The sequence below is a fragment of the Myodes glareolus genome, chromosome 2 (genome assembly GCF_982192425.1).
Source record: "Myodes glareolus chromosome 2, mMyoGla1.1, whole genome shotgun sequence".
Classification (NCBI taxonomy): Eukaryota; Metazoa; Chordata; class Mammalia; order Rodentia; family Cricetidae; genus Myodes; species Myodes glareolus.
Window position 1 is genome coordinate 103,965,595 of NC_142027.1, and position 22,795 is coordinate 103,988,389.

Here is a 22,795-nt window from a genome sequence, read left to right on the forward strand (position 1 = left end):
GGTGATGCAGCTGCCTCTGATTTCTCCATGATCTTGTATATATAGTCCCAGAAAACTCACTGGTCCACCATACTGGACCTGGTTGAACAGTTTCTAGGGTCTGTGGTCAGTCCCTCTCTGGGATGAACAGACATTTGCTTGTGTCTCTCAGAAGAGGTCACACAGCACCTTCACCTCCAGGACCAACTCCAGACAAAACGGGGCAGTTTCAAGGACCCAGGGCATACTGGAATCATTCAAACAAGCCAGCCCCAAGAGCTACAGATGTGGTTCATGTGCATATCCTGATGGCTCTGAGTTTGATTTCCAGCACCGAAAAAAAATCCAAACCAAACAAAAATTCAAACAGCCAATGCTAAAGCTGTTTGCCCAGCCTTACCCATCCATTTCTTAAAGCCACACCGAAGGCCCTCCTGACCAGCGTGAGTGCTTCCCAGCATGCCCTGCAGCGTTCCCTGCCTCCCCATCCTGGGGATTTGTGAGTATAATCTTCCTCTGGGGCAATCATTTCTGTGAAAGCATGTCTCGCCATCTGCGACAAAAACAAATTCTAAGTGCAATGAAAACAGCAGGCTTGCCAGGTGGAGCGCTGGCCCAGGGGACACAAGGAGATGTGTGTTGTCCTCTCTGGGGTCCACACCACAGTGACCAGAAGGGAGGAAGTACGATGCCATGACATGTGTCTACAGGCTTCACCGGGAGACCTAGAGACGCTCAGCCAATGGGCTGCATGGGACAGAGAGGGCTGGAAGGGCTCCTCAGGAGAGAAGCTCAAGGGCAGCCTGGGGGACAAGCTTGCATCTGTGGATGCTCGCACGAGAGAAAGCCCGTGCAGGAGGGGCTGAGGCTGGAAGCTGCTGGTCTTGAAAGAATTAGGGGTTGGAAGAAATAAGGCTTCGATGGTGATGGAGATCCTAGTGAGGCAGGCAAGCGTAGAGGCAGCTTAGCAGCCTGGAACCCAGCTTGGCTTCAACAGCCTTTTTCCAAAGATGTGTGGGAACCCCACCTTCATCAAGTCCCACGCATATCCCTCTCTCTATAGGAGTCTATACTCACTCCAAACCCCAGTTCCTTAGATAGTCCCCCTCTGTGACTAAACACATCTTGAAGTGTATTTTGGACTTAGGAGCAGTGAGTGGACCAGCACCATTTGGACTGATTTGAGATCCATATACAGCAAGGCAACCTAGCCTCTGGGTGAACTTTTAGGGAAAACTCCCTAATTTGCCATCTTATTCATAACTGGTTGTACTGATTAAAATCAGATGCATTTATGGGAAAGGTCATGCACAGTAAACAAAGTCCTACATGAACCCCAGCATGTCAATCAAAGCAGAAAACCACCCTCACTCCAAGCATAGCAATCAGTCCCTCAGGAACCCAGGAAGTCGCCAGGTGCCCCTGAACTGCAAGCTTGCCCAGAGCTCTCCGCTCCCTTACAGCACTGTCTATCCTGTGCCTCCACTTCGACTCTGAACGCAATCCCGCTCTGCTTCGCCCTGTATGCACACTTCTTCAGATGCCAAGTTCCTGAAAACACCCTGTTACACAGACGGCCAGTAACACTAGTAAAAACGGCTGGGAACTTTGGCCTCTGTTAGACAACCCCGAATGAGAAGGGCTATGCTGAGATGGGGCTGGACTTAGATGGATGGCCATGGGGGTGAGGAGTCTGTGCATTGCTCAGAGTTATGATTTGACTGTGAAACGCCCGCCGTAGGTTCACATGTTTGATTCTACTTATTGAGGGGTTTAACAAACCATTAGAAGGAGGGGCCTAGCTGGGAGGTGTGGGTCCACGGTTTTGATTGGTTTATACCTCGGCCCCCATTTCTGCCAAGCGCTTTGTTTCCTGGTCTGAAGAAGGAAACAAAGCACTGAAAGAAGCAGGGCCTGCGTCTTCTGTAACCTGCACTCTCTGTGGCTCCTGCGGCCCCAGACACAGCCAGTCCCAGCTGCCACACCTCCTCTGCCATGACAGACGGACGATATCCCCTTTAACTGCGAGCCCAAATAAACCCTCCCTCCCGGACCTGCTTCTGTCGGTCTTTTGTCAAAGTGAGGGCGAGGAGAAACGTAACTAACACTAACTCAGCTCCGCGAGCAGATGGAGGGAGCAGCTGCTGCAGGCAGAGACTTCGGAGAGGACACAGTCTGGAGTCGTTAGGGATGTGGCTTCAGGTCGGTGACTGAAATATGTGTGTTTTGGCTAACAGTGGGACAAACAAGGCCAGTCTGAGAGTCCCTCGACTCTAATGGGGAAACTGGGAGGTGCCGGGTCACGCAGCCAGAGCAAGGGCAAGGGCAGCTCTGAACTGGGAAGTAGATCCTAACCGGAGCAAAGTGCTCCTTGAACACAAACCTGGTGGGGGAAGGGTGGGGCAGGGGTCATGTTAGAAGTCATGTGTTCTTGCCAGCGTGGACTGTAAACCTTGATTCCCATCCTCCAGGGACCCACTTCCTCAAGGATCACAAGGCATCTCTATCATCTGGGGACCCAGTGTTCCAACAAATGAGTCTACAGGGAACAGGTCACACTGTGACCATCACTACAGGGAGCAGGCCACACTGTGACCATCACTGTGGGGAACAGTCACACTGTGACCATCACAGAGAGCTTGCTTCCTTCTCTTCCTCATCATTTTTCTCCTCCTCTTCCTCCCTTCTGTCCACTCTATGCTGTGTTTTGAGCGTTAGCCTATGCAGACCTCAGGAAACCATGACAGCGATTATCTTGTGATATAACAAGAAACACCCAGCTTTACCTCTGTTATTCTTTAAAGGCATGGTCTCCTGTAGCCCAGGCTGGCCTTGATCTCACTACATAGCTGAAGATGACCTTGAGTCTCTGGTCTTCCTGCCTCCACTTCCCAAGTGCTGGGATTACAGATGTGTGCCGCCACGCCCAGTCTTAGCTAGACTCCTGCTTAATGCACAAAAGCAAACACTTTACCAACTGAGTTAAATCATCAGTCCCCTTAAAATGTAGAGACAAGGCTATCCTCCTGTCTCAGTCTCCCAAATGCACCACCGTACCTGGTCTCCACCTATCCAGTGTGGTACCAGAAACCGAACTAAAGTCCTATGCAAGAGCAGTATACACTCTTAATAGCCAAACCATCTCTCCAGCCCCACCTTATTTATAACACACAACTTCTCATTGAACTTGAACCTTGCCTGTTGGATAGAATGGCTGGCCTATCAACCCCAGGGTTCCGCCCATCTCTGCATCTCTGGCAGAGGGGTTACAGATGCATGTTATCACGCGCAGCTTTTTATGTGGGTGCTGGGGATCGAACTCAGGTCTTCATCCTTGCTCAGCAAACACTTTACCATTGCCCCCCCCCACCCCACGTCCAGTCTTATTTTGATGCCTAGAAGCAACGAGCCTTCTGCCATTGTCCTTGGAGGTGTTAAACATCCCCTCCTCATCATCTCTCATACTCTCTCCCAAGTGTGCCTCATGTCTCTGCTCTCTCCTGGTGGGTAAGAGTCATGACCCCTGCCCTCAAGTGGATTTTCCTAGCCCCATTCTTCTTCCCCAGTTCACACCGATTTCCTCCCTAAGTGATTACCACACAGAATGGGATCCTTCCTATGAGAATTACCCTTGGAATAAATTGCAGCCATATTTTTCCCTTCTCATTTTTCTCCCCCAATGGTGCATGCTTCATCATCTTAAAGATCCCTTTGTTTGACAGTTAAGTGCATTAGCGTAGACCGGAGTGATATTTCTTCTCTATTGTAATAATTATTTCCTCTTGTAATTTCTGAGTTGTATCCGAGCTTTGAGCATTGCTCCCCTAGCCCTCGAACATAAAGGTTTCTACTGTCCTTGGATAGCGTGTCAAACACACACAAAAGGAAAGACATCGGCGAAACTGAACAGACGTCTATAGAACTCTTAGAAGAATAAAGCAGAGAGCACTGATTATCTAAGCAGGGAGGGGAAAATGGGCCCTGGAAGAGAAACACCGGCAAATTCAGTTATCAGGAGCGCCAAGCAAAGCCAGCACCGCCATCAAGGTTTAGTGCAGCTCCTATCATCTCTAATAATAAAATAATTCTCTGAGGAAGTAGCCCAATTAGGAAGCTCAAATGTTTGTTCATCAAAGAGTCCGAGAGGTCACCCAGAAGGTATCCGGGGACAGCTCAACATCACCACTGAGGTCCCGTAGCTCCGCAATGTAGAAAGGAAATGAAGGTACATAAGAGACTAGCTCGGGCTGGGGGGGGGTCCAGTGGGTAAGGTGCCTGATGCACAAACACGAAGGGCAGAGTTCAAGACCCATAACCCCTGTCCCTGTTAGACACTGAGTATGGTGGGGCATGCCTGTTACCCTAGCACTGGGGAGGTGGAGACAGGAGGATACCCTGAAGCTCACTAGCCAGACAGCACAGGTGAAATGATGAGCTCCAGGTTCAGTGAAGTACCTTGTTTCAGGAAAGAAGAAAGGCGGAAGAGCTGGAGAAATGGGTCAGCATATCGAGGACATGCTGCTCTTGCATGGACCCGAGTTTGGTTCCCAGCACCCATATCGGGTGGCTCAGAAATGCCTATAAATCTAGCTCCCGGGGAATCTAATTCCCTCTCCAAGCCTTTGTGGGTACCTACACTATCATATGTATATTCCCCCCCCCACACACACGCACACATATAATTAACAATTATATGTTTAAAATTATTATTAAAATTATTTTTAAAAATTAAGATGGAAAGTGATTGGATGGAGAGTAATTGAGAAAGATACTCCATGGTTTTCATATATATGCAAACCAACACAGAGACATGCACAAGCACACACACTAATACACTCATGCAAGCATACACATGCACATATGAATGCACCCATGCAAGCCCACACACACTCACAGGCATGTATGCACGCATACAAGGAAACAATCAGATGTATATTCACACATTCATGCGCACATGCACAAACACACACATACACCACGTCTGGGTCCAAAGCTTCAGTTTCTCTCACCCTAAGACATCAATGTGTACTTCCTTCTGGGTCATGAGACTGTTAGTAAACTGCCCATTTTGTAGGCTGAACTAGGAAATTATTGACAGTCAAAGTGGACAAGGGACAGTGAAGTTGGAGCTACTCAGTGTAATCCCCATAACAACCACCCGGGTGTCACCTGGTTTGTTATGAAGGTGTGTGTACTTAATCTACCCTAGACCTGCGGCATAAGAATCCACATAGGCTAAAATGCACCAGCGGCCATAGTGCTGATTTGAGACGTCGCTTCCAGAAGACAGCTTCGTGAAGATGAAACCTAGGCAACTGGAATGCCAAGCAGTGATCATGGCCTAGTCTCGGCAAATCACATCTGCAAAGATCCTATTTCCAAGCAAAGTCACATCCTAAGGTCACAGATGGGTATTATTTTGGGGGAACACTTCCACCCAGCATGGAGGGGATGGACTACTAGGAACTCAGACATGCATCAGGAGGTCTGCATTTTGGCTTTTGTCTGAGACTGTCTGTATATCTGTAAAATATTCCTTTTTAGTATTTGTTTTTATTTTTAACTTATGTGCACCAGGTGAGGTAAGTACATGTGAGCACAGCTGCCCACAGAAGCTTAAAGAGGGTGCTGGATCCTCTAGGGCTGGAGCTAGAGGCTGTTGTGAGCCACCCTACGTGGGTGCATATGTTCCTAATTGCAAAAACTTTTCTCCAGTTCCTAAAGCTTCTTACTGAAACATAGTTTCTGAGCTGGGGAAGATGGCTCAATCATCAAAGTGCTTTCTTTGCAAAGGTGAGAAGCCGAGTTTAGATTCCCCAGAACACATATAAGAAAGAAGGAGGTGGGGGGAGGGGAGGAAAGGAACAGGGACAGTGGTCCACACTTAGAATCCCAGAGCTGCAGGAGAGGAGGCAGGCAGGGAGATCTCTGGAAACTGGACAGCCAGCTAGCCTGGCCTATGCAGTGAAGTAAACAACATGTATGCTGCATACATGTGAGGCCAGACATGAGCCCTGGCGTCTCCTTGGTTGCTTTTCCACCTTGTGTTTTGAGGCAGGATCTCTGACTGGCCCCAGGCTCAGCAATTGAGCTAGACTAGCTAGCCCAGAACCCCAGGAGCCTCCTTTCTCTACCTGCCTAGTACTAGGATTCCAAATCTGCACAAGCACACCTGGTTTTCACACAGGTTCTGGGGACCTGTGGATTCAAGTCCTCACACTTGTACAAAAAGCACAGAACCCGCCCTCCCCCTCCCCAACACACACACACACACACACACACACACACACACACACACACACGCCATGAAATCTGTTTCGGTGTCTGTTCTAAGGTGGTAGGAGGCAAGTCACCAGAGGCTAGATGTGGGGACAGCGGAGGAGGGAAGGAGCTGATGATCCTGTCTTTGAGCACCAGATTCAGGAGCATGGGTATGAGGTTTGATAGTATACTGGCTAATTTCTTGTCATCTTAATACAACCTAGAGTCATCTGAGAGGAGGGCATCTCAACTGAGAAAATGTCTCTATAGGATCCCACTGTATTCAAACAAGCTTGGAGGGCATCTTCTTAATTAGTAATTGATGGAGAAGGGACCAGCCCATTGTGGGTGGTGCCATCCCTAGGCCAATGGCCCGTGGTTCTATAAGAAAGCAGGCTGAATCAGCCAGGAGAAGCAAAGCCAGTAAGTAGCTCCTGTCCATGGTCTCTGCATCAGCTCCTGCCTCCAGGTTCCTGCCCTGCTTGAGTTCCTGTCCTGACTTCCTTGGTGAGGGACTATGGTGCGGATGCAGAAGCCAAATAAACCCTTTCCTCCCCAACCTGCTTTGGTCATGGTGTTTATCACAGCAATGATAACCCTAAGACAGGTGCTGTCTGGAAGTCAGCTCCCAGACTCCTCAGGTGGGTGCTTTGCCTCTGTGTCCCCCTCCTGGCACCCAACACAGAGTCTGTGCACCGGGTCTCCCTGGCAGGATTCTGGGGACGACTCAGTATTTAAAATAAAATGATTCTCAGCCATGCTGTCTCAGGAATACTAACTAGGATGTAACCTATGAAGCTTCCCCAGCTTCTAAATCTGGCAATGAGAGAACAGGAGTGGGGAGGCAGGGAGGAAAAGAAGGAGCTATTTTTAATTCCTGGCCACAAAAATTTTAAATCCACACTAATATTATGAGTTCAGCTTGTTCGAACAATGAATTCTGTTTCCATAATTGTCCTGTCCACAGTTAATGCTGGGAGAGGGACCAGAGAGTGGCAGTGGTTTCTAGTCGAAATCCGTTCCATTTCCCAGTGGGGGAGTGGAGGTGGGGTTTCTTTCAGAGTCCCAGGAGAACCCCTGAAGGAAGGAGATGGTGACCTCTCCCAGGGTCGAGCCATACGACTCATAATTAATATTTAACACTGCTTTTAAAACTAAGTGACAGGCCCCTTAATCAGCACATACATTATTTGGGGTCAGGAGCTGAAGAAAGGCGTGTATTGATTGAATTGCATTTTACCCCTCGCCCCCATTCACACGCCTCTGTGGCTATGGTGATCAATAAGGTCCACAGTGTCCAGATATTTTTTTTTATTTATTTTTCCATTCAAGAATTTACACTTCCTCCCCTCCTCCCATTCCTCTCCTACTCCCCCACTCACCCTCCTCCCCCCCCCCCTAAGAGGCCTAGGAAGCTTTGCATCCAAATAGATTAGGGTCCCAAAAAGCCGGTAAGTGCAGTAGAAACAAGTCCCAGTGCCTTTATTAATGGTTAAGGTCTCTCGGGCATGGCTGTTAAGTGGAGCCTACTCTTTCCCCGTGCATGGGCTTCCCTGCTGGGGTAAAGCGTGTTGGTCAGAAAGACACTTGTCTATGGAGAGCAATTTTGTCTCCTTTAGCTGTCAAACCTGCCTTGAAACAGTACACTGCCTTCTCAAGAAGAGAACCACATGGATGCAGGATGCAGTTTCTCATTGGCTGTTATATATTAGGAATGTTTAAAAACACAGAAAGTACAGAGAAAAACAGAATACATTCCAGACACTAGAAACCGACTAAACCAGATTTTCACTCTGAGGTTGGTTTTTTGTTTGTTGTTTGTTTGTTTTGTTGTGTTTAATATAAAATAGATAGGGTTGGCAAGATGGTGCAGGCACAGGCCTGTAATTCCACCATTTAAGAGCCTGAGGCAAGAGGATTGAAAGTTCAAGGTTAGAGGTTGAACAGAGAGCTCAGAGAGCCCAGTGCTGGTGTCGAGGATCTGAGGCTGTGGATTTGATCCCTAGGAACAAAAAGGAAAGAAAAGAAAGCCTGGGCTAGCTTGGGCTACAGAGTGAGTTACAGGCCAATCTGGGCTACAATGAGTTGAATGACAGCATCAGCTACATAGTGAGTTCTAGGTCAACTTGGAATACAGAGTGAGACCCTGTCTCAAACCCACCTGACACCAAAACTAAACTCTACAGAGCATCCCCTTCTGCAGGGACATTCCCTCCATACACTCTAGTGAATGGGGAATGTGTCCGTGTCACCCTTGAACAGCCTATAATAATATGGTTGAACTGCATGGGTTCCTAGAATTTGCTCCCCACTCCACCTCTTGATGTTATATTTTGGTGATTAACCATATTGGTGCTTGCTGTTCTTGTTTATATGATCCAGCTGTCAGACTTCTCCAGCTGCGTCCCTCTTTCTCTTGGTGATGAACATTTATATTCTTGTCTACAGAGTAAGTTAGAGGCTACCTGGGGCTCTGTCTCAGAAAAAGAAAAAATATAGGGGTGGGGAGAAAGGTTCAAAGAGAGGGACAAAAGGAAAGAAGAAAGAAAAGGAGAAAGAGAGAGAGAGAGAGAGAGCGCAAAGGAAGACAGACAGGATTTGGGGGTGTGAGCTAGAGAGTTCACTGTGGAAATTTGCAGGGAGGGTCTTCAAAAACAGAAACTGCAACTATTATAGCCCAGCTGTGCCACCCCAGGTGTGTACTAAAGTCAGCACACCACAGCAATGCCTGAACACCCATGTTTTATTTTCTGGAGTTTTGGGGCAGAATCTCACTCTTAGCCCAGGCCATGCTGGAACTCACTGTGTCGCCCAGAAAGCCTCAAACTCCTGATAGTCATTCTTCCCAATGTTAGGGTCGTAGACATGAGCCACTGTGGCCAGCAGTCATGTTTAGTACCGCATTGTTCACAACAGCCAAGATTTAGGGTCCGCTTACACGACTGTTGGCAGATGCATGGGTAAAGAAAATGTGGCATCCACGCACAATGGGAGTTTATTCAGCTGCAAAGAAAAACAAAACCAGGTCTTTTGCAGGAGAATTGATAGAACTGTAGCTCATCGTGTTAGAAGATAAGTCAGGCTCCAAATGATAAATATCTTGTCCTCTGTGCGCACACATGGGCGTGAAAGGAGAAGGGGCCTACATGGAAGGAGGAAGGGAAGCATCATATGGGGAAGGGGAGACAGGAGAAGGCACTGCAGGGTGTATTAGAGCAAAGTACAGCAACTTGTACACCTGGAAATAGCATGATGGACCAGCCTTGTGTGGCAGGTCTGTCATCCTGGCTATTTTAGAGGTTAAGGTGGGAGAATATCGAATTCCAGGCACCCTGCACTACAGAAGGAGCTCAAGGAAAGCCTGGGAAAATAGGTGATGCATCATTTCAAAATAAAGTTAAGAAAGCACAGAGGATGGAGCTGAGTGGTAGAGCCCCTGCCTAGAATCCCCCAGTGAGGGACTGGGGTGTGGCTCAGTGGTAGAGCATTTGCCTACAATCCCCCAGTGAGGGGCTCGGGCGTAGTTCAGAGGTAGAGCACCTGCCTAGAATCCCCCAGTGAGGGGCTGGGGTGTGGCTCAGTGGTAGAGTACCTGCCTAGAATCCCCCAGTGAGGGGCTGGGGTGTGGCTCAGTGGTAGAGCCCCTGCCTAGAATCCCCCAGTGAGGGGTTGGGGTGTGGCTCAGTGGTAGAGCCCCTGCCTAGAATCCCCCAGTGAGGGGTTGGGGTGTGGCTCAGTGGTAGAGCCCCTGCCTAGAATCCCCCAGTGAGGGGCTGGGGTGTGGCTCAGTGATAGAGCCCCTGCCTAGAATCCCCCAGTGAGGGGCTGGGTGTGGCTCAATGGTAGAACACCAGTCTAGTATTCCCCAGTAAGGGGTATGGGTCATAAAAAGGATATTTGCTTAGCATGGCTGAGACCCTGGATTCAATCCCTAACCCTGAAGGAAAGAAAAAAAAAAAGTGTAACGTCATGTAAAAGGCCTAGGAGCATCCAGACATGTGGTAATGGCCCAATAAATATTCCTAACAGGAAATTCTAGTAAACAGAGCTTCCCCGTGGTTCGAGCAAAATTTGCTCAGGACCCTTGACCAAGAGCTGCACAACAGCACAGAGTTCGCAGCATAGTGCGGTCATGTCTGAAGTCTTCCAGGCACAGAGAGCTTCATTCTCCTGAACGTAGACTTTAGCAGTGTGGTGAAAGCAGAGCTGAGCTGTGATGTGTGCCCCAGAGGGCCCAGCTCCATCCAGCCTGCCTGGCTCTGCACCCGAGGAACGTCTGGCCTCCCAAGGCTTGTGAAAACCCCAGGCAGAAAGAAGAAAGGAGGCTTCTGACAGGACAGAGGCAAGCTGCCTGCAGACGCTGCCCCCACGCATGGGTCCAGGAAGAAAGGAGATTGGACTGCCTCTGTGGGAGAGAGAGCAGCAGGAGGTGACACCAGCTCTCCCCTCTTCTGAGACTTCCCCTGCCAGCATTCCGAATGATAAGGAATCATTCATTTCTGACATGGTTTCGTTTTCAAAGTGTTTCTATAAGAAATATCCAGTCGTCTCATTTCAAACATAGTTCAAATGGCGGGGGGTGGGGGCAACTATCACACTATGTTTATTATTAATTAAAAGAAGATTTTCAAAAATCAACTTGATAGACACGGTCAGAGGGGAAGCAGGCATCTCTTTGCACCCTGCCCACCAGACCTTTAAGGAAGGGGCTTCCAGGCGAGTTTCCCTGCATAGTAAATTCAGATACCTATCCATGTTGTCGGCCTTCCGAGGCCCGAGCAAGACGCTCCATGAGTGTGGATGTTGGGACATTTATGATTTCATGCGCCCTGGATTGACATTTGTGTGTAAGGACAAATGACTAGGGTCTTGCTGGTCATTTGAACAGGTATAAAGTAAAGATTACTGAACACTGTCTTTAGATTCTGTTTTTAGCTATTGTCTATAGATTCTCTGTAAAGTGAGAAATAAAATCTATGGAGATGATCCAGGTGCAGAAAAGAAATAAACGATCAACATAGAAAGAAGTGGGTACTGTGTCCTGGTTGGCTGGGAGCAGACTTTTCCTTTTATGATCTTGTTACCATTGCAAATTTATGAATTCTAAAAAATTTAAAAACTATGTGAAATATTTAAATGCATTTTAAAGACTGTGCATAGATGATGGAACTATAACCCCAGAGCATCCAAAGTGGTTTCACAAGCTGAAGGTTGGCTCTGGAGGACTTGGCCTATCCTGGCCTGAACTATATCTGTGTGATGCGGGGATGTGGGTGGGTGCCAGCACACAGCAATTCAAGCATAGAGTGCCATCCAAAGGAGTGGGGAAACAGGAAAAGAGAGATGCCTCATTGTGATTGGTTTTGTTTGAGGCAGGGTCTAACCATGTAGTCCTGGCAACCTGGAAGTTCTGATCCTTTGTCTCTGCTTCTCTGGTACTGAGGTTATGGACTTGATATCCAGGATCTTACCATCATACCCTCACTGAAGGATTCGAGATGGGTGCTCTACCACTGAACCAAGCCCCAGCCCCTCACTTGGGGATTCTAGGCAAGTGCTCTACCACTGAGCCACACCCCAGCCCCTCACTGGGGGATTCTAGGCAGGGGCTCTACCACTGAACCACGCCCGAGCCCCTCACTGGGGGATTCTAGGCAGGGGCTCTGCCACTGAGCCACACCCCAGCCCCTCACTGGGGGATTCTAGGCAGGGGCTCTACCACTGAGCCACACTCCAGTCCCTCACTGGGGGATTCTAGGCAGGCGCTCTACCAACTTAGCTGTATGCCAAGCATCTGTAGAAAACATTGAGACAAAAATAAAAACCAGTAACAGTCAATTTGGTTCTTTATTATTACCATGTGCCAACCAATCCGCCTAATGCCAGCAATGCTGTCTGTCTCTCCCCCAAATCTTTTCATGATTCTAAGTTCTACACAGTGTAGCAGTTACAGTTGAGTGTAACTACACAGCCTCCAATTAGCACATGGCGCGATCTGTTCTCTCAGTAAACAATGCGTTGGTGATGGGGGATAATTTGGAGAAGTCCCAGGTACACAGTTGGAGCTCCATACATGGGGGCTCAGCTGTGAATTGTTCGTGTGAAATGGCGCTTGCCAAGATTCTGGGTTGCTGGGCTCGCTTCTGTATAGGGTACAGGTCTTCAACTGTCATGCGTAACATATTTCTGTGCTTAAACAGTAGATTCAACATAAACAATCACACAATGACTCCCAAGACAAAGAAAGAGAAGTTGAATGATTTTAATTCTGCCTTTCTTTGTCACCAACCAGTGCTTTGGTTTGTTTAACATGTGAAACATCAGAACAGGACCAGAGAGATGGCTCAGGCAGTAAAGACACCTGCTGCCACACCTGAAGACCTGAGCTGGATCCTTGGGACACATGTGGTGGAGAAAACCAACTCCCACAGGTTGTCCTCTGGTCTTCTACACATACACATACATGCACACACACACATACATACATACACATGCACATACACACATGCACATACGCACATACATACACACATATGCACATGCACATGCGCGCACACATACATACACATGCATACACATACATACACGTACATATACACACCACACCATAAACTCTTAAAAATATTCTTAAATAAGAAAAAAGAACCGAGGAGGGTCATATTTTTGTGGGATGTGTGCCAATTTCAGTGTGCACAAACAATACCCCCACTGAATTCAAGTAATGTGTATACATGAAGAAAATAATCTTGTCTTACAGAACTATTTCTATAAAAATGAACAGACTAAAAAATAACATACAGGTGCCTGCGTACTTAGCAAATGACAGGCCAGCACACTGGCAGCACTCTACACTGCTTGGTACATGTGGTCTCAAGTTCAAGCCTTTAATTGTCTGCCCAGGTCGGGTCCTAAAGACTACATAGACCTCTGTCTACACTTAATCTCAGAATAACCTGCGTAACTACATGTTACAGTCACTATGAGAATTGTGTCGGACATCCTTGTCTTGTCTATTGGGTTATGACTGGACAGTGATGTGTTTGTATGTCAACTTGACAAGGGGTCAATTGTGCTAATTGGCTTTTGTCTATTTGCCACAAACCTAGACATGTCTGAGAAGAGAGAACACTAACTGAGAGGATGCCGCCAAAACGTTTGCCCTATAGGCAAATCTGCCGTACATTTTCTTAACTAACAATTGATGTAGGAGGGCCTAGTTCACTGGAGGCAGAGCCAGGCCTGGGCAGGTAGCCGTGGGTGATATAAAAGCAAGCTAAGAAATCCATCATAGGGAGTAAGCCAGTGAACACCACCCCGTCATGGTCTCTGCTTCAGCTCTTAAAATTACAGGTGAGCCACCAAACCTACTCAGAATTTATGTGGGGTCTAGGGATCTGAACTCTAGTTCTCGCATTTGTGGATTAAACACTTTGACTACTGAAGCACCTTCTGAGCCTCACACCTCACATAAAGTCTCTCACTGAACATGGGGCTCACTGATTCTGCCAGTCTGACTAACCAATCAGTTTCAGAGACACCCGCCTCCCTACCCTCCCATGGTGCTAGAACTAGAGACAACACCTCATCTAGTCTTTACATACGTTCTGGATATCTGAACGCGGGTCCTCATTTTTACATGGCAAGTACTTTACCCACGAATCCATACCCCTAGACCCCAAGAGGACCTCTCATCGCCTTCCTAAGCTCAATTCTTGTCCACTTTGATGGCTTAATTCAGTAGTTTTGTTGTTAAGTCTTTTGCTAAGGAACACAGAGTTGTGTTAGGTCTCCGTCACTTGCATCCAGAAAGTTCTGACAAACACATAAGCTGCTTCGACAAGACTTGCTACTTCCTACAACAAGAAGCGCACTCTTCCTTCCTCTGATGATGAAGCACCGTTAATCTGTATGCAAATGAGACAGTGGCCTCTCCCTTATCAGCTGGACTTGATTTCGTTTTTACAAAACAGAAACACACATTCCACTTTGTACAAATGTACAATACAGGGTTGCAGCCCGAAGCAAATATCTTCCTCTTTTTTTCTCTTCCAATTGCTAAGCAAGACCTGGCTTGCTATGTAAAGGCTTTTGTAACCTTTGACACGGTTGCTTCAGATCTTTCCTCCCGGAGTGAAACTTTAGGCAGAAAGGGCTGGGTCAGGAGCACTCATGCGAAAGCAAATCACCCACAGCCCACGTGATCAAAATGCAGAGTGTGTCTGGCTCTGCCTGCTGGCATTCTAGAATGAGCAATTGAGAGGAGATGAGTGTGTATCTATGCCAGGTCTTGGTCAGCACATCAGTACTGGGAGGGAATGACCCTAGATTCCTGTCACAGAAGAACACAGGCTGTGAAAGCCCTGACAAGATGAAAGAGAAAGAAGGATCTTTTGGAGATGCATTGGAGCCACATGTGTAAACTTAAGTACCACAGTAATGCTCCCAGTGATAGTGAGCCACAGATGTAAGCTTGGGTACCACAGTGATGCTCCCAGTGATAGTGAGCCACAGATGTAAGCTTGGGTACCACAGTGATGCTCCCAGTGATGATGAGTCACATTTGTAAGCTTGGGTGCCACAGTGATACTCCCAGTGATAGTGAGCCACAGATGTAAGCTTGGGTACCACAGTGATGCTGCCAGTGATGGTGAGCCATGGGTGTGAGCTTGGGTACCACAGTGATGTTCCCAGTGACGATGACCCACAGGTGTAAGCTTGGGTACCACAGTGATGCTGCCAGTGATGGTGAGCCATGGGTGTGAGCTTAGGTACCAAAGTGATATTCCCACTGATGGTGAACCATGGGTGTAAGCATGGCTTCCACAGTGATGCTCCTATTGATGGTGAGCCTAACTTTTAAAATAGTCATAATCTAGAAATATTTCTTCCTTTAAATCTGTGTTCCCTTCTTTTAGAGCCTAGCAAACTCTAGAGACAACAACAGATGTTTCTATTTTCTTCTGTGTTTGTGTTATATATGTGTGGTGTATGCACATGTTTTTGTGTGTATGTGTGTGTGTGAGTGAGGGTGAATGTGCATGTGTGAAAGCCAGATGCCAATGTCAGGTGACCCCCAATCACTCTCCACCTTGTATTTTTGAGACAGAGTCATTCACTGAACCTGGAGCTCAGATTTGACCAGACTGGCTGACCAGTGAACTCCAGGGGTCCTTCTGTCTCCATGCATACAACCCAGCACTGGGATTAGAGACACACACCCTGTACCTAGCTTTTTACCTGGGTTCTAGGGATCCGATTCAGGTGCTTGTGGTTATGTGGCAAGTGCTTTACTGATAGAGCTCGCTCGCTCCCCAGACTTGGGACCTCGCTTCTAAAACAGTTCAGAAATCTTTGTTCCTTCAGATCTCTCCTCATCATTTAGGAGTTTTATTTGATTTTATTTGTGTTTGTGTGTGCATGTGCATGTGCGCACGTGTGCGTGGTCCAAGCATATGTGCAGGCACACACATGCATAGACCCACATGTGGAGGCCAGAGTAGAACATTGGTGCCTTTATTTCTAATGCTTTCTACCAAATTGCCTTGAGACACTGTTTCTCGCTGTACTGGAAGCTTGCTATGTGGGTTGATCTTGCTGGCTAGCAAGCTCTTGGGATCTCCCTGTATCCTTCATCCCACCCTGCCAACATGTGCATGTACACGTATGTGTGTGTACATGTGCATGCACTCATACACATTTTCAGAGTTTAGTATATTGCGAGAAAAGCAGCAACATCTTCTATATTTTCAGTGGCTACATTCATATCCCTCCAATACACAAGACCTAACTAACATGTGAGTCACTTACTGTCATGCAGAATCCTGGGACTAAAAGCAGCTCAGAGTGCCTCATGGGTTCATGGCTAGTCATCAGTGAGGACTGTGTTACACATTGCATGTGAAGTGTGCCCCACAAGCTCATATGTTTCAAAACCTAGTCCTCAGTAGGAGCAGAGAAAGAAGTAAATGGTGGAGGGCAGGCTTTGAAGGTCAGTCACAGGCTGACCTTGCTTCTGCCTTAATACTCTGCTTCCTGATGGCTGACCAGTTGTGCCTAGCTCCCTCCCAGCAACACTGCCACAAGTGTGAGCCAACCCCACTACCATGACAGACTGAACCCTTTCAAACTGTGAGCCCCAAACAACAACAGCAACAAATCCTCCCCCCTCCCCACTTGAGTTGCCCTAATTGACTGTTTGTTTACAAGAAGAAGACCAATAGAGACTGCTGCTGGTGGGTGGTACCTGGAAACAGGCAGGGCACTGAAGGCTCTACAGAACGTTTGCAGATTCTTTCCACCATCAAATGAAGAACTCAGGGATGAGACAAAGACAGGAGTTGGGAGGTTCATTACAAGAATATGCCACACCCTAGGGCAGCTGTGCTCAACCTGGGGGTCATGACCCCTTTGGGGGTCATATATCAGATATATTGTAAATATCAGATATTTACATTATAATTCATAGTTGTTACAAAATTGCAGTTATAAAGCAGCAATGAAATAGTTTTACGGTTGGGTTCAGCACAGCATGCAGAACTGTATTAAAGGGTTGCAGCATTAGGAAATTTGGGAACCATTGCTCTAGGGCAAGCAGGCTTCTGAAGGGAGGGTCTCTTTGGTGGGATTTGGGGTGGCTCATTTTATGGGAGAACCTGAATGAAGAAAAGATTTCTCCTGAAGTGGTGAAGAAAGGGAATTCGAGGAACATGATGGAATTTTCTTGAAACAGGGTTCACTTTCTTTTCTACTCTTTATGCAGACTTGAGTATTGCCCCTTGGAAAACATTAATCTTACTGTCCAGTGCCCTAGAGAGTACCTGTATCCACCTTCCCAAAACATATCTTTTACATGGGTGCTGGGGAATGAACCCAGGTCCTCATGTGTGTGCAGCAAGTATTTCACCCATTAAGCCCCCTTCTTGTAAGCAAAGACTGCACTTTCACTTCCTGGCCACCCAGACCTGAATAATTACACAGAAACTTTATTAATTACGACACTGTTTGGCCTATTAGCTCAGCTTCTTAAAACTAACTCTTCCATCTGAAATTAATCCATCTCTATTAGTGTATGTATCACCACGAGACTGTGGCCTACCAGTAAGGTTCCGGTGAGTTCTTCTTTGGAAGCTACATGGCATCTCCCTAACGATGCCTACTCTCTCTATATGTCTCTGTTTGGGTTTACCGCCTGGCTTTACTCTGTTAAACCATTGGCTGAAACAGTTTTATTCATCAACCAATAAAAGCAACATATATACAGAAGGACATCCCGCATCATGTCCCTTTTTCTGTCTATTTAAAAAGAAAGGTTTTAACTTTAACATAGCAAAATTACATACAACAAAACAAGTATCAAGCTGGAATTACACTTACAATATTTCTTTGTGAGTCTAAAGTTTCCTATCTAATTTATCTTTTATTATATATAACTAAGGAAAACTATAACTATAACTATTTATCTTCAACTCTTCAAAGACCCCAGAAGGATATAGTATTGAGCAAGTAAACAGGAAGTGCATTTCCAAATGTGTAAGTAATTTCCAAAGTTCTATAATTGATAGAGACATCTTGCTGCCTGGGTAATCACCCAAAGTTCTTCTGTAATGTTATGGCATCCATCTCCAGCTTACAGACACATAGTATCCAGCAGACTTTTCCATGAAGCAAGAAATTTGAAAGACTGTTTTGCCTAAAATGGCAGTTTGTCAGTCACTTTCTCCTGTGTCCTGCAGAGTGCCTGACAGTTTCTTCTATGAAGCAGGAACCTTAAGGATCATCCTGTCTTTTGGAAAGTTTACTTTTCTGTGGGTCCTGCATGTCCAGTTAATACAGCATACCATAAAGCAGTCCAGGCAAGAGGAGTTTCTTGCCCAAATGTCTAGCTTTGTCACATTGAAGGCAAATACCATAATGAGTTTTTTCAATACCCATCAAACTCTCTAAAGTAATTGGTGCTGTCAGAAACAGACATGTCTCACTGTTGATGAAAGTATAAGTTCTTATAACATTTATTTTAAATGTAATATTCTGTAGATCTTTGAAAGGTTTAAAGAATATTTATCCATATGAAATATATCCCTGTACATCTAGAAAACCTAACTAACATGATTACAAGTTTGAATATTATAGATGATATCTATAAATTATATATTTTAAAATGAATTGTATAATCATAATACTTTAACCAAGAGTAGAAATATACATATAACAAAATTGACCTTAAATTTGTGTCAATAAATCAAAACCCATACCAATGCAAAGTATTCACCTCTATATCATATCCCCCTTTAAATAAAACAAGCCTTTATAAATAATCAGTTTGGGCATTGTTTTCTCCAAACTGCTTTCTGCTGTTTATTGGGTGAAGTATTTTTATGGTTAACGGAGACCTTTTGGGGGATCTTGTACCATCAAACCACATTAGCCTGGAAAGAATCCACAGATTCTCATCTTCTGTGGAAACAAAAGCAGAACTCTTTTCCAAAGCAACATATCCTTAGACCTAAATTTTGAAGTCAAGATACCTTTAAAATATATTTATTGGTTTAGCTTAGCAGCCCCAGAATCAAATGTCTCTCTGCAGTCAAAACATTAAAAAAAAAACCACAATATACATAATCCAGACTCTCTGTGTATATTCCATCTTTGCTCCTTTAATCTGTGACTGTCTGCACTCTTTTATATTACCTTTACTGTCTCTTTAAAGACTTTGTTTTGTTTTTAAAACTATTTGCTTCTTTTTATAACTGTCTATACTCTTTTTTTCTCTCTCTACCAAGCCTATGAACATTTTTAAGAATGCACTGTGACCCATTCAAAGGTTTATTCTTTTGTCTGAATCTGTCTTTATTGCCTATCTGTAATCATTTTCTGACAAGGAGTTTCTTTTATTTTTTTAATGCTAAGCAGGCATGGATAGAACCAACTCTGTGACCCTGCCTATTGGTTCTACCCCAACCAACATGGCAGAGGTATGTTCACTGCCTCTGCGAGCCACGCTCATTGCCCCAGCTCCAGGGATACAGTGGGTCTATGACACCATTAAACAGATAGTAGCATGATGCTCACAAGCTCGTTCAAGTGCTCACCCTTCTGAAAGAGTCACACCTGTTTGTACTGCCAGTATGAACCAGGAAGCTGTCTCTTAAAGGAGCCACACCTCTGCTCACCACTAGCAAACAGAGCCTACCTGAAAAAAAATATGGGTACCAAACAGCTATGCTTGGCTCCCATTTTTATGGGTCTAGAAGCCCATTTTTTTTCCTTAAGCTTTCTTAAGTCGTATGTGGATACATGCCCCAGACAGTGGGCACCATTCTGTAAATGGAGACTGAGCGTTCGCTTCCCGGCTGCTCAAACCTAAACAATCATGCAGAAACTATATTAATTACAACACTGTTTGGCCTATTAGCTCCTACTTCTTATTAACCAATGCTTACATCTTAAATTAACCCATTTTTATTAATCTACGTATCGCCATGAAGCTGTTGCCTACCAGTAAGGTTGCAGCGGGTCCTTCTTCTTTACAGCGTCTCCCTGACTCTGTCTACTCTCTCTGTAATTTCTGCTCAGATTTGCCTCCTGGATTTACTCTGCTAAGCTATTGGCTGAAACAGCTTCATTCATCAACAATAATAACAATACATGTGCAGAAGGACATCCCACATCACCTCCTCATCCCAGTTTTTGTTTCTTGAGATAACATCTCACTCATAGCCCAAACTGGCCTTAAGCTGATGTCCTCTTGCCTCAGCCTCCCAAGTTCCTCTCAAGGCCTTGCCCTGTCATGCCCACTTCCTCTTGGGGAAGTAGTCTTATTACATATAATTATTTGTTTGGGAGGCCCATCATGGTTCACATGTAGAGGTCAGAGGACAGCTTTCTGAAGTGGGTTCACTCGGGTAGCCAGGCTTGGTGGGCTGAGTCACCTTGCAGGCCCTCCACCTGGGGAATTTTAAAATGACAAATGCTGGTCTATGGGGTGGCTTAGTCACTAGAGTGCTTGCCAGACATGTATGAGGACCTGAGTTCACATCCCCATCACCTATGTTAAAAGACAGCAATGCTGGGTGTTTATAATCCCAGCACTGAGGAGGTGAAGAACAGGCAGGTCCCTGGGGTCTATTGGCTAGGCAGCATAACCAATGGTGAGCTCTGAGTTCAGTGAGACTTTACTTCAAAAATAAGATGGGAAATGCTTGAGGAAGACACCCAACTTCAACCTCTGACCTACACACCTGTGTATACTAACTTACCTGTGGACACGCATACATACACACTGATCAAACCTGGGTTTTATCCCCCGAAGTTGTCAGTTGACCCTTGGACCACATGTTCTTGTGCTCGAGAGAAATGACTCAAACACCAGGTAGGGAAAATGCTTCTGGACCCTCCCCCTTTGCAAGCATCTCTCAGAGATGCTCAGTGAGATGAGCAGTGATCCAAGACAGAGACCTCAAGCTTTAAGACATTCCGTGAGGATGCATGAGCCTCCATCCTAACTCAGGTACTCAGTGCTCAGAGACGGGAGCTGTGCATGGCCGACAGGAAGCCACACAGTGACAATTATATTGACTTTCACTCAGGGAAAGGAACAGCATCTCCCCACATCTGGGCCTTGGTGACACTTTGAACAGTTCAGGGACACTTGGAGGCTAATGCGTATACTCCAGAAATCTCTCATTCTACATGAGGAGGTTTTGTTTGTTTCCCTCTGCAGACAATAGCCACTAGTCCCCACAGCGGCACTTCGGAAGCATGAGGAAAGCATCCTCTTGCTAGGCAGACTAGCACACTCCTATAGTCCAAGCACTTTGGAAACCGAGGCAGGAGGTGACTTCACCCCGGGTTACATAGTGAGTTCCAGGTCATCCTGGTCTACATACAGTGAGGGCATCTTATTTTGGAGGGTGGAGTGCAGCAAGGAAGCTGAAAACTTGGTGTAGTCAGTAAAGCACTAACCACATAAACATAAGGGCCTAAGTTCAATCCCCAGAACCCACTTAAAAGGCCAAGTGTGGGGACCAGGAGAGATGTCTTAGTGATTAAGATGATTTTCTGGTCCTTCCAGGAGACCCTGGTTTGGTTCCCAACATCCGTATGCTGGTTCACAACCTCCCATAGCTCTAGTTTCAGGTGATCTGTGCCCTCTTCTAGCCTTCACAGAAACTGTATGCATGTGGTACACAGACATGCAGTCAAAACACTCATATACATCAAAGAAAAATAATTATCGTTAAAAGTCAAGCATGGGCCAATAACCTTAGGACAAGGCCTAGCAAGCTGAATTCAGTCCCTGGAACCCACAGGCAGAAAGAGAATTAGCTCTGGATGTCCACATGTCTCCATATGCACACAATCAACTAACAGTTATGAAAACACCAAGCGTGGTTGTCGTCATCAACATCACTTACGCCCCGGTAATGTTCAAGCATGCGCGAACAGCCTGTTTATAGCGGTTCTCCAGTTGGTCCTATCCTGGGCAGTCCTGGATGTTTGTGCTATTGTCTTACTCAAGGTCCCACAGTCTTCCATTGTGCTGTCTATCCAGCACCTTTTAGGCCTTCCTCTTTGCCTTGGTACACACTTGTAATTCCAGTGTCGGGAAATGGACACAGGAAACTCGCTGGGGTTCACTTATGGTCAACCCATTCTACTTGGTAAGTTTCACGTCAGTGAGAGACCCCGTCTCAGAAACAACACGGTAGATAGGAACAACACCTGAAGTTCACATCAGTCTTCCACATATGTGAGAACATACAAACACTCACACAACACGCATGCTTCCCTTTTGGCAAAGACACGAGTCACACAACATGGCAGAGAGCTTGGTCTCATTGCTGGGGGCGGGGACAGGTAGAAGAGCAAGGAGCAGAGGGGTTAAAGTGCTTATGGAAGCTGCTCACCAGACTTAAAAGATGGTAACTGCCTCACTCAAGTTGAGGACAGGGGCTCATGAGAAGGAAGACACAAGAGTGGGTGGACAGGCAAGATCTCCAGACAGGACTCGAGTCTTGGAAGTCACCCTCTTACCTGGAGGCTCTGTACCACCTCTGCATTGATCACCCGAACGGATGCTGCAGTACCCCGTTCACCCGATGATTAGCAAGCAATGCAACAGCCTCTCTCCCTTTCCTCTTGCCCTTGCTCTCCGTCTGACTGACAGCTTGGATTCATCAGAGGAAGAACTCACAAACTGCATCTGTCATTATTAAACAGAAATCGATACAGTGCGTTCTGTGGTGGAAGCGCGGGTTTGTGTAACAAAGCAGTGTTTCCTCTAAACTCTCAGGTCTGTGCCTGCTCCCCAGCTCCAGGGTATTGAGAAGCCCTGTTGGAACTGAGCCCTGGAAATGCATGCATCAACCTTGGATATTAATACTTTGTGTGTTGTGTGTGTGTTCATACAAGTGAAGGTAAATGCACGCGCTTGGATACAAGTATGCATGTTTGTAACTTGTAAACCTCAGGTATTATTCATTGATTACTATTCACCTTGATTTTTGAGCTAAGACTCTCTTAGCTCTGGTGGCCAGTCATCAAGCCCAGTGGATCC

At 46.2% G+C, this 22,795-nt stretch overlaps 1 long non-coding RNA gene across 1 annotated transcript in view; it reads right to left on the reverse strand.

Annotated features, from left to right (window-relative positions):
* The window catches only part of LOC125402238 (uncharacterized), a 43,951-nt gene extending 21,523 nt beyond the window's left edge, over positions 1–22,428 (reverse strand). Inside the window, exon 1 of the long non-coding RNA XR_007232575.3 lies at positions 22,273–22,428. This is a non-coding gene — a long non-coding RNA (uncharacterized LOC125402238). The remainder of the gene's footprint in view (positions 1–22,272) is intronic.
* Between the last annotated feature and the right edge of the window lie 367 nt (positions 22,429–22,795).